A 19,458-nucleotide genomic window follows, 5' to 3' on the forward strand; every position below is an offset into this window, starting at 1 on the left:
TTTAAGGGGGACTCTCTGAGGGGAGAAAAGATGAAAATATAAATACATACATACATACATACATACATAAAATACATAGATGCATACATAACAAAAGCAACAAATATTAGAAAGGACCAGAGGGGGCACCTGGGTGGCTCAGTCGGTTAAGCGGCCGACTTCGGCTCAGGTCATGATCTCGCGGTCCATGAGTTCGAGCCCCGCGTTGGGCTCTGTGCTGACAGCTCAGAGCCTGGAGCCTGTTTCAGATGCTGTGTCTCCCTCTCTCTGACCCTCCCCCGTTCATGCTCTGTCTCTCTCTGTCTCAAAAATGAATAAATGTTAAAAAAAATTTTTAAAAATCTTTAAAAAAAAAAAAAAGAAAGGACCAGAGAACACCACCAGAAACTCCAACTCTACAAGCATCATAATGGCAATAAATTCATATCTTTCAGTACTCACTCTAAACATCAATGGACTCAATGCTCCAAACATAAAACACAGGGTAACATAATGGATAAGAAAACAAGATCCATCTATATGCTGTTTACAAGAGACACACATTAGCCCTAAAGACACCTTCAGATTGAAAATATGGGGATGGAGAACCATCTATCATGCTAATGGTCAACAAAAGAAAGCCGGAGTAGCCATACTTATATCAGACAATCTAGACTTTAAAATAAAGACTGTAACAAGAGAAGAAGAGGGGCATTATATCATAATCAAGGGGTCTGTCCACCAAGAAGACCTAACAATTGTAAACATTTATGTGCCAAATGTGCAGGCACCCAAATATATAAATCAATTAATCACAAGCATAAAGAAACTAACTCATCGATAGTAATACCATAACAGTAGGAGACTTCAACACCGCACTCACACCAATTGACAGATCATCCAATCAAAAGATCAACAAGGAAACAATGGCTTGGAATGACACACTGGACCAGATGGACTTAACAGATATATTCAGAACATTTCATCCAAAAGCAGCAGAATATACATTCTTCTCCAGTACACATGGAACGTTCTCCAGAATAGGCCATGTACTAGGACACAAATCAAATCTAAGCAAGTACAAAAAGATCAAGATCATACCGTGCATATTTTCAGACCACAATGCTATGAAACTCAAAATCAACCACAAGAAAAAATTTGGAAAGGTAACAAATACAAAAACTTAGCCCAATGAATGGGCTAACCAAGAACTTAAAGAGGAAATTAAAAAGTATATGGAAGGCAATGAAAATGATAACACCACAACCCAAACCTCTGGGACACAGCAAAGGCAGTCATAAGAAGAAAGTATATAGCAATCCAGGCCTTCCTAAAGAAGGAAGAAAGCTCTCAGATACATAGCCTAACTTTACTCCTTAAAGAGCTGGAAAAATAACAGCAAATAAAACCCCAAACCAGCAGGAGACAGGAAATATTAAAGATTCGAGCAGAAATTAATGCTATTGAAGCCAAAAAAAACAAAAAAAAACAAAAAACAAAAAACAGTATAACAGATCAGTGAAACCAGAAGCTGGTTCTTTGAAAGAATTAACAAAATTGATAAACCACTAGCCAGTTTGATCAAAAAGAAAAAGGAAAGGACCCAAATAAGTAAAATCAAGAATGAAAGAGGAGAGATCACAACCAACACAGCAGAAATAAAAACAATAATAAGAGAATATTATCAGCAATTATACACCAATAAAATGGGCAATATGGAAGAAATGGACAAATTCCTAAAACATATACACTACCAAAACTGAAACAGGAAGAAATAGAAAATATGAACAGACCCATAACCAGTAAGGAAATCAAAGTAGTAATCAAAAATCTCCCAAAAAACAAGAGTCCAGGGCCAGATGGCTTTCCAGGGGAATTCTACCAAACATTTAAGGAAGAGTTAACACCTATTCTCTTGAAGCTGTTCCAAAAAATAGAAATGAAAGGAAAACTTCCAAACTCTTTCTATGAAGCCAGCATTACCTTGATTCCAAAACCAGACAGAGACCCCACTAAAAAGGAGAACTATAGACCAATTTCCCTGATGAACACGGATGCAAAAACCCTCAACAAGATATTAGCCAACCGGATCCAACAATACATTAAAAAAATTATTCACCACCACCAAGTGGGATTTATAGCTGGGATGCAGGGCTGGTTCAATATCTGCAAAACAATTAACGTGGTTCATCACATCAATAAAAGAAAGGACAAGAACCATTTGATCCTCTCAATAGATTCAGAGAAAGCATTTGACAAAATACAGCATCATTTCTTGATAAAAACCCTCAAGAAAGTAGGGATAGAAGGAGCATACCTCGAGATCATAAAAGCCATATATGAACGACCAAACGCTAATATAATCCTCAATGGGAAAAAGACTGATAGCTTTCCCACTAAGGTTAGGAACAAGACAGGGATGTCCACTCTCGCCACTGTTATTCAACATAGCATTGGAAGTCTTAGCTTCTGCAATCAAACAACACAAAGAAATAAAAAGCATCCAAATCAGCCAGGAGGAGGTCAAACTTGCACTCTTCACAGATGACATGATACTCTATATGGAAAACCCAAAAGATTCCACCAAAAAACTGCTAGAATTGATTCGTGAATTCAGCAAAATTGCAGGATATAAAATCAACGCACAGAAATCGGTTGCATTCCAACAATGGTTGGTGCATTGCACCAACAATGAAGCGACAGAAAGAGAAATCAAGGAATCAATCCCATTTACAGTCACACAAAAAACCATAAAATACCTAGGAATAAATCTAACCAAGGAGGTGAAAAATCTACACACTGAAAACTAAAGAAAGCTTATGAAAGAAATTGAAGAAGACACACACACACACACACAAAAAAAAAAAAAAAAAAAAAAAAGGGAAAAGATTCCATGCTCCTGGATAGGAAGAACAAATATTGTTAAAATGTCGATACTACCCAAAGCAATCTACATATTCAATGCAATCCCTATCAAAATAACACCAGCATTCTTCACAGAGCTAGAACAAACAATCCTAAAATTTGTATGGAACCACAAAAGACCCCGAACAGCCAAAGCAATCTTGAAAAAGAAAACCAAAGCAGGAGGCATCACAACCCTGGACTTCAAGCTATACTACAAAGCTGTTATCATCAAGACATTATGGTGCTGGCACAAGAACAGACACTCAGATCAATGCAACATAATAGAGAACCCAGACATGGACCCACAAACGTATGTCCAACTAATCTTTGACAAAGCAGGAAACAATATCCAATGGAATAAAGGCAGTCTCTTCTGCAAGTGGTGCTGGGAAAACTGGACAGCAACATGCAGAAGAATGAACCTGGGCCACTTTCTTACACCATACACAAAAATAAACTCAAAATGGATGAAAGACCTAAATGTAAGACAGGAAGCCATCAAAATCCTTGAGGAGAAAGCAGACTTTGATCTTGGCTGCAGCAACTTCTTACTCAACACATCACCGGAGGCAAGGGAAACAAAAGCAAAAATGAACTACTGGGACCTCATCAAAATAAAAAGGTTCTACACAGCGAAGGAAATAATCAGCAAAACTAAAAGGCAACCAAAGAATGGGAGAATATATTTGCAAATGACATATCAGATAAAGGGTTAGTATCCAAAATCTATAAAGAACTTATCAAACTCAACACCCAAAAAACAAATAATCCAGTGAAGAAATGGGCAAAAGACATGAATAGACACTTCTCCAAAGAAGACATCCAGATGGCCAACTGACACATGAAAAAATGCTCCACATCACTCATCATCAGGGAAATACAAATCAAAACCACAGTGAGATGCCACCTGACACCTGTCAGAATGGCTAACATTAACAAATCAGGCAACAACAGATGTTGGCAAGGATACTGAGAAAAAGGATCTCTTTTGCACTGCTGGTGGAATGCAAACTGGTGCAGCCACTCTGGGAAACAGTATGGAGGTTCCTCAAAAAACTAAAATAGAACTACCCTATGACCCAGCAATTGCACTACTAGGTATTTATCCAAGGGATACAGGTGTGCTGTTTCGAAGGGACACACGCACCCCAATGTTTATAGCAGCACTATCAACATTAGTCAAAGTATGGAAAGAGCCCAAATGTCCATTGATGAATGTACACACACACACAAAATGGAGTATTACTCTGCAATCAAAAACAATGAAATCTTGCCATTTACAACTACATGGATGGAACTGGAGGGTATTATGCTAAGTGAAATTAGCCAGAGAAAGACAAATATCATATGACTTCACTCATATGAGGACTTTAAGAGACAAAACAGATGAATATAAGGGAAGGGAAACAAAAATAATATAAAAACATGGAGGGGGCAAAACATAAGAGACTCATAAATACAGAAAACAAACTGAGGGTTACTGGAGGGGTTGTGGGGGGGGATGGGCTAAATGTGTAAGGGGCACTAAGGAATCTACTCTTGAAATCATTATTGCACTATATGCTAACTAACTTGGGTGTAAATTTTAAAAAATGAAAATTAAAGGGGCGCCTGGGTGGCTCAGTCGGTTGAGGATCGGCTCAGGTCATGATCTCACGGTTTGTGAGTTCGAGCCCCACGTCGGGCTCTGTGCTGACACCTCAGAGACTGGAACCTGTTTCAGATTCTGTGTTTCCCTCTCTCTCTGCTCCTCCCCTGCTTGTGCTCTGTCTCTCTCTTTCTCTCTCTCTCAAAAATAAACATTAAAAAAAAATTTTTAATGAAAATGAAAAAATTAAAAAGCAGGGAAGCATCCTAGTTAAAAGAGAAGACTTAAGAGACTTTACAACCCAAAGGGCTATCTGGTCCTTGACTGGGTCCTGGTAAAGAGATCAGCTATAGAAGACATTCTGGGGATGACTGAATATTTAATACAGACAGGGTATTAAGTCATATTAAGGAATTAATGTTGACTTTGTTAGTATGATAATGGTATCAGATAAGTTAGGAAGATGTGCTTCTTTTTAAAGTGCATACTGACTTTTCATGGGCAAACAATGACAGCTTTAATTTACTTTAAAAACTTCAGCAGAAAAGGCAGAAGGAACAAATGTGAGAAATAATCAGCAACAAAAACCAAGTGAATATGGCAATGGATATGCCTGTGTATTATGGCTTTCTCTCTTTTCCTATAAATTAGAAAATCTTTAGTTCAGTGAAAAAAAAGTATTATGACAGTCAGTTAAAACTTATCACCACTACCATCACCTCCTCCCCAAAGCTATCAATGCCAGGCAATGCCATTTGATCATGACAAAAAAAATAAAAAGGAGCTTAATGACATCCATGAATCATTCTTGATTGAAAATCAACCTTAAGAAGTAGATCAAGAAGCAAATTTCTTAACTTGATCAAAGATATCTAGCAGCAAAATGCAGCAAATATTTTATGACAGAAGAACAAGAGTCCTCCCTTTCACCTGAGGAACAAGGTTAGGATGCCTGCTATGGCTAGCATGATTCGATTGTGTGCTGGTAACCCCAGACAGGGCTGCAAACACAAGGAAAAGTCTTGAGAGGGGGGAAGCTGAGAAGGGGCATTTTTGCCAACAGTATGGCTATCTTTGGACAAAAGCAAGAGAATCAACTGACCAATTACTAGAACTAAGAAGGTTAGTGAGGTGACTGTGTGCAAGTTCAACATCTAAAACTCAACGGCTTTCCTAAACATTAGCAATAACCACTCAGAAAATGTAATAAGAAAAAGATTTCAGATACAACATCAACAAAACTATGAAGCATCTAGGAAAAGAGCATAACAAAAATGCACAAAGCTTTTATGAAAAACATCAATCATATTCCTGGATGGAGACAACAGATAATATTGTAAATTTAATAATAAGATAACAATATATATTTATATATATGTAATATAAATGTATAAATATACATATGTATATGCACAATATATATTATAACACAGTTATTATATAATTATTATACCAATGTTACAAATATTTTGATTTGGTCCAAATCAATTTATAAAATCTACACAATTCCAACAGAACATGAGTACAAATAATAAAACACAGAAGGCAGAGAAATCAACTGTGGAGACACTGCAGAACAATGAAAGATATAAAAATTTAAAAATAGCAATTTTTTACCAGAATAGGAATACACAAATGAACCAGTAGGAGTGATGAGTGTCCAGAACAGCCCAACATCTATGATAACTTAAAACACAATGAAGGCAGGATGCTTGGGTGGCTCAGTCAGTTGAGCATCCAACTTCGGCTCAGGTCATGATTTCATAGCTCGTGAGTTCGAGCCCTGTGTTGGGCTCTGGGCTGAAATCTCAGAGGCTGAAGCCTGCTTCAGATTCTGTGTCTCCCTCTCTCTCTCTGTCCACCCCCAACTCCCATTCTGTCTTTCTCTCTCAAAATATAAATAAACATTAAAACACACACACACACACACACACACACACACACACAATGAAGGTAACATCGCAAATCACTGGGTTGAGGGGGGGGATGGGTATAATCATTGCAACCCACTGAGGAAAAAAGATATGCCTGCTTCATACTACTCATGAAAGTAAATTCTAGATGGACCGGTGATCTCAGTATAAAAGAGATGACTCTTCAATATTAAAGAGTCCAGGTAGGGAAGAAGGCCTTCTTAAATAAGACGTAATGAAAAATCATTAAGACTTATAAATTTCCCACATTAAAATTTTAAACCTGCATGAGAGAAGAAAAAATCCACCTAAAACAAAAAAGACAAATTTACAGACCAGAAGAAAATAATGGGAGTATATGAGATAAAGGATTCATATATAGGATGTGTTACATTGTTTGCCTATGCACCACAGACCCAAACATTCACACCAACACCAAAACACATCCTATATATCGATAGGAAAAAGACAAATTTTCCAGTGGGAAACAAAGAGCAAAAATAACAAAGGGGAATTGACCCAAGAGAAAACACAGATGTTCTTAACCTCACAAATAATCAGGGAAAATGACAAAGTAATACCGTAATCTTCCTTCCATTATATCAGCAAAATTATAATATCCAGAACTGATTACGCTGTAGGGACAAAACCACTCTGTAGCCACTCAGGAAAGAACAGTATAATATACTATTACTATAGTAATCCCACTCCTTGCTATGCACTCTAGAGAAACATGAGCCCACAAACATCATTGTTTATACACCAAACGTCAGGAACGACCCAAAAGTTCATCACAGGAGAGTGTTCATACAATACATAGTACACGCAGTCACTGGAAGCCTATGTAGCGGTTAAAACAGAGGTGGTAGCTCTCCTAGGCAGTAAGTACTGTATGTAAGTTCTCCGAAATGTGCCATGAGACACTCAAGGGGCAGAACGATGCACAGACTCTGAGATACGCTCCATTTGTGTAGAAACAAAGTGTAGCCACATGCTTGTACAAATACATATACACTTGTGTAAGTGTGTGATAACAGATCCAGAGGGACACATTCTAAACCCCTTAGCATAGTTCTCTCCAGGGAGAAGAATACTCTAGGTGGTCAAGGGAGCATCTAGCTTTATCTGTGACCTCTCAGTTTTGTTAAAGAACGCACATCTGTGGGGCACCTGGGTGGCTCAGTCAGTTGTGTGTCTGACTTCGGCTCAGGTCGTGATCTCTTTTGAGCCTGCATCAGGCTCTGTGCTGACACCTCAGAGCCTGGAGCCTGCTCTGGATTCTGTGTTTCCCTCTCTCTCTGCCACTCCCCTGCTCACAGTCTCTCTCTCTCTCTCAAAAATAAATGAACATTAAAAAAAAAATTTAAGTAATAAAAAAAAGAATGTACATCTGTGTTGCACAGATCGTCAAATGTTTTACAAAGAAAATACAATTTTGGCCTTTCTAAAATATCCTTAATCAAAAATAAATTGTCCCGAGCCAACAGAGAATGCAGAAGGCCACCTTCCTCCTTGGAGAAGGGCAGTGTTAGACACAGCCCCACCCCAGGGGAACAGGACGGGTAAAAGGGAGACATGAGGCTAAGGAACAGGGTTCCCTGGGGCCCTCCCACCCAGAGGCCAGTACCTCTCTGCCCAATGCACTGCAAGTAAGAGGACAGCCTAGGGAGTGTCCTGGTCTTCTGCTTATTCCTTCTCCCCTCCAACTTCATGCCTTATCCAGTCTAAAAGTTCAAGAGCAAACTTGATCTCTGCTGCATGGGAGAAGGTTATACCATAAACACCAAACTGGCCTCTTGTGCTGCAGCCTCCGTAGCCCATCCCCCAACACACACCAGCACATTTACTTTCTTGCTAGGCAGGGACCATCATGATCCTTCCTTCCCAGTGGGACAAGCCAAGGCTCCGAGAGGAGGTATGGCTAAGGTGAGGTCACAAGGCAATGAGGGATCGTAGCCCAGGCCTGACCACCTGTCTCAACACTCCTGTGCTGTCCAGTCCTTCCCATGCTGCCTCTTCACTCTCAAACCACAGCTTCTTTTTATTATTTTGTAAAGTTTATTTTTATTTATTTTCAGAGAGAGAGAGAGAGAGAGAGAGAGAAAATAAGAGAGAGAGAGAAGGAGAGAGAGAGAGAGAAAGAGAGAGAGAGAGAGAGAGAGAGAGAGAGAGAGAGAGAATCCCAAGCAGGCTCCACACTGTCAGTGCAGAGCCCAACATGGGGCTCAATCCCACGAACCATGACATCATGACCTGAGTCAAAATCAAGAGTCAGACGCTCAACCAAATGAGCCACCCAGGCACCTAGCTTCTTGTTATTACTGATGTAGATGTATTGACACTGATATACCATAACCTGCCACTCCTGTCCTCCACTGTTCTCCCAGTGGTAAGGAGAGGGAGGACTGACCTCACCAGAGCCCAAGGGCCAAACTCTCTGGACTCAGTTGAAGCTCCTTTCACAGGTCCCGTCCCATCCCCCAGCCAGGGCTGCTCCCTGGCCACATCTGCCTCAGATTGGCCCCTCCTGGATCCCACTCTTCACAGCTGGGCTGATCTGCTTTCTTCCCACATTTCTTATTGTAGCTGCATAGACGCCTTTGGCAGATATGAGCTTATCCTTCCTGCCCATGGGTTCCTGAAACTTAAGGCACTGAAAAGTCCCACTCTGCAATCTGCCAAAGGTGCAGAAAGACAGAATATCATATGGAGGTAATCAGAGTCTCCTAGGTACCCAGTGCATTAAAAGGCCCTAAAGTAGTTTCAACACGTGGTTATTATGCCAACTCTAGAAAGAACCAGCATTGTCACCCAGATGGCATCCAGCTAAGGAGTGGATCCTGGGTCTGGCTGAACAATAGAATTACTGGTGAATTTAAATCTATGTCTCCATCTCTATATCTCTATCTATCAATCTGGTCAATACCCAGACCACACTCTGAAAGATCTTGGTCCAACTGGCCTGGAACTGACCCCCAGGACTGATACTTTTTAACACTCCCAGGTGACGAATGGGCAGTCACAGTTGCAAACACAGACTCCAATCCACTTTTGGGGCTTTCCTCCCAAATGTGACTAAACAATCAAGGATCATAGACTGGGGAGGAAAGCCTCACACAGGAAAAGGAAAATCCAGATTAAATGAGTGCAAGGAAACCAAAGGAGACAGGAGACACTGTCAAAAACAAAAAAAGTAGTAATTAATACCTTCAACAAATGTAAGAAGTTACTGCTCCCCAAACAGGAAAGCAGAGCTACCAAAAAAAAAAAAAAAAAAAGATGACAGACTAAAAAGAGCTCTTGGAGATTAAAAGTAGAAGAAAGTATAAACATTTTTTATGGGAATTCAAAGATAAAGTCAGAAATATCCTAAAAAGCACAATAGAAGGGAGTTGGAAAAATACAAAAATACACAAGACAAGAGAAGCATATAGGATGAAATCCAGAGGTCCAATGTCAGATAAGTGGGAATCCCAGAAAAAGAAAGAAGAGAGAAGGAAATTATCAGTGAGAAAATAAAAGGAAGTTTCTCAGAGCAGAACAGAGTGCTGGGTGAATCTGCTCTGGGTTCTGATTCTCTCTCCAGCACAACCACTGAGATGCACCAGCTTGGGGAGCAAAAGCATCAAACTCTGAAGTTTCTCATTTGTACACAGCAAGGCACCACGCTGCGCAAACACATCACTGAAACAGTTTGCCCCAGGACCCAACCCTCCTTCCTCAAAAACTCTGTATACAGCTCCTGGCACATAAATGCTTCTGGCCATCACAATAAGTCTGTGCAAGTAGAAGGGGCAAGGGAAGAAATCGAGACTTTGCAAATAACCTGCCCTAAAGTCACACCGCTGGTGTCCCTGTCTCCCAGCCCACAGCTCCTCCTTCCATTCTTGCTACACCCTTGTCCCCTCACATACCTGACTCACGATCTGCTCCTTGGGTGCAGACATAACAGAGCAAGCAAGTATTCCAAACAGTGGGTGGATCTTCCTAAGCTTGCCTGATGACTCCTTTTTTTAAAAAAAAAAAAAAAGTATTTTCTCAACTAAGGATTTTCTTCTTCCTGACATGACAATACACTCCACCACTAACAATGCTGTCCAAGACCTGGGTCCTGAGAGATTTCCATCTGCCCCTCTCCTCCTTACCATCCACCAGCAAACCACACTGGTGGGTGTAGATCCTGGGGTGGCAGCCAGGCACAGGACAGAGGTGCTACCCACTAGCAGTTGACACTGTCACCCCAGGACAGCTGGGGGCATCTTCTATCGTTTAAAAAACAGGAAAATTTCTTCTGGGGCCCCTCGATGTTCAGTTGGTTAAGCGTTCAACTTCAGCTTAGGTCACGATCTCACAGTTCATGAGTTCAAGCCCCGCATCAGGCTCTGTGCTGTCAGCACAGAGACCACTCTGGATCCTCTGTCCCCCTCTCCCTGCCCCTCTCCAGCTCATGCTCATGCTCTCTCTCTCTCAAAAATAAATAAACATTTAAACAAAACAGGAAAATTTCTTCTATTAAAGATGTTGTATAAGGCATAAATGAGGGACCCCAGACACTCATTTTACAGGGTCCACATGCACCATAATTGCCCTCGATGGCATCTACTGAAGAAATAAGACAACCTGGCTGATTCTCCGAGTGCATGCCTCTATTCTCTCTCTGATTAGAAACAGACATTCTGGACAAGCAATACAGATCACATTCTTTTCCCTTAGCAACCATAGCAGTCACATGAACACCAGCAAGATGGACGGTGCTCTTCCTCAGGTACAAATCCTCAGTAGCAGATGTGACTTAGTTTCATTTCTTATGAAACCTCCTTGAAAGCCAAAAAGGTAGTCCCTATCCAAGATCCTCCTTATAGACTGAGCTGGGCAACAGAGGAACGGAGTTCCTTTTGATGCTGATTTTGGAAGAAATGTGGGAGAAAAGGTGAGAAAGATTGACTACAGGAAAACACCATGTCAATGTGTGTAAGAGTCAAATGATGACAGGGCAATCTGCAGACCAGTGGGCTCAAATCTGATTCTAGAATCAAGATTTTAGGACAGCTGTTCAATAAAACTTTCTGCAATGTTAGAAGTGTTTTATCTGCCCTGCCCAAGACAGTAGGCTTAGAGCACTTGAAATATGGCTAGTTTGGCTGAGAAGCTGAAGTTTTAACTTGCTTAATTTTAGTTAATTTAAATCAAATATAAATCGCCATGTGTGGCTAGTGGCGGCCATACTGGACAGCAAAGTTCTAAAATGCACTTTTTAATGGGTTGGGTTGTGATCACCTTTAAGAAAAGTAGCCACTGCAAGAGCTAACCATGAGTTTGCGAAATTACTCCCATTCTCTCTCTGATAGAGTATGTACAGAGGTACACGAAGGAGATCCTGAAATAAGAATGCACCTGGATTTCAACAAGATACATGCCAGGTCCTTCCCAACATTCTTGTGAATTATGTTGAAATGGATGTGACACAATGAGATGGATTTGTGCCTAATCGAATGATCATACTAAAATGGCATCAATTTATGGATAACTCAATCTGTGGGGACTTTCCCAATGATTTGGCTGTGTTCCATCATGGGTGATGAACAAGGAAGACAGCTGCTCTTCAGAACTGCAGAATACACAAAACTGGAGAGGTAGGGAAATACAAATGTATTTTCCCCAAGTCTAGGGATGGCAGAGGCAAGCTTAGCCAGAGCATGCTTGGAAGACCTGTTATATACCCTGTTCAATCTAGTTAAAGGGATGCTTTCACTGCCAGACACCCTAATGTGAGTCACAGACTTTACCTCTGACTGATGTTCGTACACAAATCCATCCTTAACCATATAGAGAGACTTAATTTCTTTAAGGTCTAACCAAAAAATTGCATCAGTAATTGTACTGTTGCTAGGTCCCCAAGATCAAAGAGCCTATTTCACAGAGCCCTCTCCATCTGTTCCTTTCATCAGAAGCTTTATGATGAAGGCTATCTTCTTCCAAGATCATTATTTTTTCCCTTACCTTGAAAAGAAGTCAGCAGAGAATCCTTTTTCATAGCCCTTGTGACTAAGGGTATAGATAAGGATATGTAAAGAATGATTCATTCTCCTACATAACATATAAAATATGTATTATTGAGGATACTGGATGACTGGGAGCAAAGTATTAGATCTTCAAATAATATGAGGCACCATTAACCAGGACATAGTGGATGGAGAAAACAAACAATGTTATTATGCCCGATGAATCCTACTTCAGGCTATGACACACCAGCTTGTGCCAGACTAAGCCTTCCACCAAGAACAACCAGCAGCTCTTGATGACTTTTTAAAAAATCTCTATGGAAGCATAAGAGATCTGCCAAGGCAACTAGGACTTGAGGGGCTGAGATCCTGACAACCAAGAAACTATAACTGAAATAAGCCGAGCATTTTGTGTGGCTTCTCTAAAGCATTAGTGGATCCATAACTGGTAGGAGCCAAGAGGTTTAAAAACCAAGCAGAAAATAAAAGTTAAAAAAAAAAAAAAAAAAAAAAAAGAGGGGCGCCTGGGTGGCTCAGTTGGTTAAGCGGCCGACTTCGGCTCAGGTCGTGATCTCACGGTCCGTGAGTTCAAGCCCCGCGTCAGGCTCTGTGCTGACAGCTCAGAGCCTGGAACCTGTTTCAGATTCTGTGTCTCCCTCTCTCTGACCCTCTCCCATTCATGCTCTGTCTCTCTCTGTCTCAAAAATAAACGTTTAAAAAAAAATTAAAAAAAAAAAAAAAAAAACAAGCAGAAAGTGGTGGTCAAGAACAACAGGGCTAAGCAGAACTCTTGGCAGTTTTATGAGGGATATAAAAAATTATAGTTTCAAGCTCCTAATGCAGTGAGAGAGAACCTGAGAAGCCAAACTCCTGGAGAGAAGAGGGAACAGAAAAGTGAGGCTGATATTCGGATATGTTAAGAAACAGTGAAAGGTGAACAATTGAACACAGTACAATTTGAACGACAGTATAAATAACACAGTACTGAGTTACAGCCCAAAGTACAAAAAAAAGATCCACAAATCCACATGGACATAAATAAATGAATGAGTGTATCAATAAATGAAAGAGAAGGGACAAATCTGTGGGTTAAGAATTCCATATAATCTGTTAGCTACCGCCCCCTCATGGAGATGAAAGATAACTTACAGGTGATATAGGTGAGTATCAAGGGATGTGTTATGTACCCTTGATTTGAGATGATGGGAACGGTGCTCTTCACTATGCAGTCTTTTGACCCAGAGCCTGTAACTCCTGTATAACCATCAGAAAAAAATCAGACAAACCTAAACTGTAGCATATTCTATAAAATACCTGAGCAATATTCCTCAAAGCTGTCAAGGTCATCAGAAACAAGGAAAGCCTAAGAAGCTATCACAATCTAAAAGTGTCTATAGAGACATGAAGGTTGAATGTAATGTGGATGCCTGGAACAGAAAAAGGATGTGAAGTAAAAAATAAAAAATAAAAAAAAATGAAGGATGCACTGTAGTTAATTATGAAGTATTCAGACTGGTTTATTACATGCAAGAAATGTACCATGCTAATGTAAGATGTTAATAGGGAAAAATGGGTGTAGGATACACGAGAACTCTTCTACTATCTATTTGATTCCCTGTAAATTTAAACAGTAAAAAATATTTTAAAGAAAGTTGTTGGTGTAGTTACATTGATAGACAAAGTACACTTTAGGAAAAGAGGCATTTCTAAAAGAGAAAAAGAAATAATTCACAATAAAACATAGGGCAATCTGCTAGGAATAAAGTCTAAATTTAAATTCCAAATTTAAAGTCTAAATTTAAATTCTAAATTTATATGTATTTAGTTATATGCTCTCAGAATGTATAAAGGGGAAAACTGACAGAACTATAAAAAGACAAATCTAACATCACAGTAGAATATTTTAACATACTTCTCCCAGTAAATGATATAACAAGCAGAAAAGAATCAGAATGGAAATAGACATGAACACCATAATTACCAAAATTTTCTTCGTTGATATATGTAAATTACTGTACCAAGAAACCACATATAAATGCACACAGAAAATTTATCAAAATTAATCATATGGTAGGCAAATCTAAAATGAGTCTAAAAAATTTTGAAATGTTAAAAACCATAAAGGATGTATTTCTGACTATAGTATAATTAAGCAAGAAATAAACAACAAAAATATGACTAGAAAATATGCAGACATTTGGAAATTGACCACTTTGAAATAACTCGCATATCAAAGAAGAAAATAATCATAAAATTTAAAAACATTTGAAGAGATTAATAATGAAACTACAACATATCAAAAAATAGTGGGGTGCCCTGGGTGACTCAGTCGGTTAAGTGTCTGACTCTTGATTTCGGCTCAGGTCATGATCTCACAGTCGTGAGATGGAGTGCCACATCCAGCTCCAAGGGAGGCATGGAACCTGCTGAAGATTTCCCTGCCCCTCCCCCACTCTCATGCATGTGTACTCTTTCAAAAAAATAAAAAATAAAAAATGAATAAATAAAAATAAAAATACTTTTTAAAAATAGTGTTGCATACTCATATTCATAGCTGCACTATTCACAACAGCCCAAAGGTGAAAGCAACCCAAATGTCCATCAATGGATGAATGGATAAAGAAAACATGATATAAACATACAATGGAATATTATGGAAGTGGAAGGAAATTCAAACATATGCTACAGCATGGATGAAACTTGAAGACAATATACTAACCTAAAAAAGCCAGTTGTAAGGACAAATACTGTATGATTCCATTTATATAAGGCACCTAGAGTAGTCACATTCATGGAGACAGAAAGAACGGCAGTTGCCAGGGGCTGGGGGTAGGAGAAAAAGAGAAGTTACTGTTTAATGGGTACAGAGTTTCACATTTATAGGATGAAAAGGTCCTGGGGATAAGTTTCACAACAATGTGAATATAGTTAACACCACTGAGCTATACACTTAAAAAGGGCATATTTTATGTGTTTCTAACTATAATAATTAAAAGTAGTAGATTACAGCTAAAGCAGGCTTACGGGGAAATTTATAACTTTAAATTTCTTTATTAGAAAATTTTAAAAGGCTACAAAAATAACCTAGATATCTATTTATTTTCAATTATTTTGAAAATAACAGCAAATTAAACCCCAAATAAAGTTGAAGGAAATAATCAATATGGGGGCAGGAAAAACTGAAAGAGAAAACAAATGTATAATAGGGGAAAATCAATAAACCCAATGTTGGTTCTTAGGAAGAATATTAAATTTGTAAATCCCTAGCATGATAAAAGTGGGAGTAGGAGATAGGAAGGGGGAGCATGCACAAACTACAATATCAGAAATGAACAGGTAGATATCATTTGTAAAAGATAATAATAGACATAATAAATGACTTAACACAAATAACTGTCACAGTTTTTATGAAATGCACAGCTTCCTGAAACACAACTTAGTGAAACTGACACCAGAAGAAAAAACATCCAATGGTCCTGTATCTATTAAAGAAACTGAATCTGTAATTAAACTTCTCAAATAATTTCCAACCTCAGTGGCTTCCCAACTCTTCCAAACATGAAGGAAGGAAGGAAGGAAGGAAGGAAGGAAGGAAGGAAGGAAGGAAGGAAGGAAGGAAGACAGGGAAGAAGGAAGAAAGGGAGGGAGGGAGGGAGGGAGGGAGGGAGGAAGGAGAGAGGAAGAGAGGGAAAGGGAAACACGAATATTGCCCAAAATCTTCCAGGGAACATAAAAAGAGGTACACTTTATAAAATCATCACTACTTTGATGCCAAAACCTGACCTTGACATTATATGAAAATAAAAGTATAGGCAAAACACTGTTAAAGACAGTTGCAAAAAGAGCTATTAAAAATCATTAAATCAACATAAAAACTATATCATATCTCAAATCAGTTGTAGTCCAGAAATGCAAGGTTGGTTTAATATTTGGAAATCAATCATATAATTCACATTAATTAAAGGGAAAATAGTCTTTGACTAATTAGAGGCAGAAAAAATATTTGATAAAATTCAACCCCCACTCATGATAAAGCTGTAGCTAACTAGAATAAAAGGAAATTTTTTGTTCTTATAAATAGTATGCATACACACAAAAAAATGAGAGCAACCAGCTTAATTCAAAGTGAAATACTGAAAGATTTTCCCCCAAGAGGGAAATTATTGAACTGGGGTTTGCAATCAGCACAAAAAGGAAAAAAAAAACTCTCATTATTCATAGACAGCATGATTATGCATGTAGAAAATCTAAAAGATCTTACAAATAAACTACCACAACTAATAAATGAATTTAACAAGGTTGATAAATATAAGGGAAACATTTAAGAAACAATCACATTATAAATACCCATGAAAAGGAATTATAATATAGAATTAAAGAAAAACACTTATGATAGCAATAACAATAGCAAACAAAACAATACCCAAATACCTCGGAAGAAATCTAACAGAAGATGTTATACATACAAAACTATAAAATATATCAAGAAAACTTGCATTAAGTCCAAAGAGAAAGAAATTACATGTTCATGGGTTAGGAGACAATAGCATAAAGTCTCCCTCTTAATGGAGCTATAATTTGAAGAACTCTCATCAAAACCTCAGTAGTATTTCACAAGCAAGTGTTTATACAGAAATTGACAGAATGATTCTAAATTTTATATGAAAATGCAAAAGGCCAAATATAGCAAGATAGTATTGAAGAGCAAAACTGAAGGACTTAAAACTAACAGAACTAAATACTTACTATAAAATCACACTAATTAAGATATTGTGGTATTGATGGCATTCTTGGGTTCTAGTGATGCTTTATTTCTTCATTTGGGTAATAGTTTACATGGATGTGTTCACTTTGAGAAAATTCATGGCAATAATTTGCACAAGCAGAAAAGTACACCTCAATTTAAAAAGCTTATTTGGGGGCACCTGGGTAGCTAAGAGGGGTTGAGTGTCCAACTTTTGATTTCATCTAAGGTCATAATGCCAGGGTCATGGGATCGAGCCCTGCATCAGGCTCTGCACTTGGCATGGAGCCTGCTTAAGATTCTCTCTCCTTCTCCCTCTCCTCCCCACCCCCTGCTCACGCTCTCCCTTTCTCCCTCTCAAAAAAAAAAAATTAAGGGTTTCCTGGGTGACTCAGTTGGTTAAGCATCTGACTTCAGCTCAGGTCATGATCTCAGGGTCCGTGGGATCGAGCCTCGGGTCAGACTCTGTGCTAATAGCTCAGAGCCTGAAGCCTGCTTCAGATTCAGTGTCTTCCTCCCTCTCTGCCCCTCTCCAGCTCGTGCTCTGTCTCTCTCTCTCTCAAAAATAAACAAACATTAAAAAAATTTTTAATTTAAAAGAATCAAAAAATAAAAAGCTTATTTGAAAAAAACATATTATGGTCTATATTGCTGATCTTGCACACTATGCAATTAACAACAGAGGCCTTGAAAAGGTGAGTCTCCAGAGCCTCCTTCTGCTTTCTATCACTTTGTAAGTCCAAGTGGTTGTTACGCGGTGTGGACTGTGACAGGGAAGGAAGAACACAACTCAGATGAGACTAGAGAAGCCACCATATTATGGGCAAAGGCTCACTTTTTAAAGTTTTCTTTCAGATTTGATTCTGAGCCAGGGGCTCCGCCTGCTGTCATGGCACTGTAAACACTGCCCTCATTTCTGTGAGTCAGGCTTCCTGGAGCCTCCTCTATGATGTCCTGGTGCGCTACGGGGTTAAGGGCACCTGGGGACGATCCCCAGGCTAGGCTCTCTTTTACTAGTCCAGCATCTAAAAGGAGGATCCAGCCTGCTTCCCCTACACATACACAAACACCCCCTCACACACTCAGAGACTCACTCACATCACTCTCACCCACAGACACACAGACTGATACAGACACACTCACATAGACTGAGACACTCACACTCACAGATTCACACACTCTTCAAACACAAAGACTCATACACATACACACACACAGACACAGACACAGACTTATACATACACACAGATTCGCACATCTCAAACACATAGACACATACACACACACTCATACACACTCACAGACACTCACACATAGACTCATATCCACTCACTCACACTCTCTCACACACATTCACACGCTTTGACCTGACAAAACCACCGTAGAGAACAGCTTCCCATCTGAGCCAGACTAGAATAAGGACAGAGATCACGACGACATTTGGAGCACAGTAACAGGAGAGAGGAGAGACTGGAAACCAAGTCCCTGAATGATGGGAAGGCACAAACTCAGGGGTGTGAAGAATAATTGTAGATAGAATCTATACATGTTAAGTGTCTCGGTGATGGGCCCTGTGCTTTTAATAACAACATTCAAGAATACGGTGCTGTGTACCTTCTGTTTTTTACAATGTGCTAAAATATAGGGTGGCTCAGTTGGTTAAGCATCTGACCTCAGCTCAGGTGATGATCTCATAGTTGGCGGGTTCAAGCCCCGCATCGGGCTCTGTGCTGACAGCTCAGAGCCTGGAGCCTGCTTCAGATTCTGTATCTCTGTCTGTCTCTGCCCCTCCCCCCCATCAAAAATAAACATTAAAAAATTAAAATGTGCTAAAATAAACATAATAAAATTTACCATCTAGACCATTTTTAGGTGTACAATTCAGTGGCATTAAGCACATTCACACTGTTGTACGCCCATCCATCCCCAGAACTCTTTTCTTTGACAAAACTGAACTCTCTACCCATTAAACTCCCCATTCCTCCTCCCCAAGTCCTTTGTTGGATGAGAAAACAAAGAGGCATCAGGTCACAAAGCAACTTTCCCCTCAGAGCAGGGCTGGGCTCAGGGCCACTGGGGGTCCTCCTCCTGCCCAGAGGCAGTAACTGCAGGAGGCCGGCAGGCACCTCTAAGTCTGCAGGGGAGGTGGGGAGAGGTGTGCTACATGCTTCATTCACCGTGTTGTGCCCCACAGCGCCCAGCTCAGTTGTATACTGTCTGGCCATGCCTAAGATATCCTGTTTTAAACCTATCTTCTCTGTAAAACAGAAATCATGACATCCACTTACAGAGTTTAAGGAGCTCTGATTAAGCCTGATTCTACCT

General features: G+C 39.5%; 1 protein-coding gene across 8 annotated transcripts in view; it reads right to left on the reverse strand.

The window, feature by feature from the left end:
- Positions 1 to 19,458, reverse strand: part of APBA2 (amyloid beta precursor protein binding family A member 2) — a 266,585-nt gene that overhangs the window by 95,528 nt on the left and 151,599 nt on the right. The window contains exon 1 of one of the 8 annotated variants that reach the window (XM_042988250.1): positions 17,136 to 17,251. The exons of the other annotated variants lie outside the window; for them this stretch is intronic. The gene's annotated coding sequence lies outside the window, so the exon portion shown is untranslated. Of the gene's footprint in view, positions 1 to 17,135; positions 17,252 to 19,458 lie in introns of those variants that run through there. 8 annotated transcript variants of the gene reach the window in all.

Source organism: Panthera tigris, chromosome B3 (assembly GCF_018350195.1).
Source record: "Panthera tigris isolate Pti1 chromosome B3, P.tigris_Pti1_mat1.1, whole genome shotgun sequence".
Lineage (NCBI taxonomy): Eukaryota > Metazoa > Chordata > Mammalia > Carnivora > Felidae > Panthera > Panthera tigris.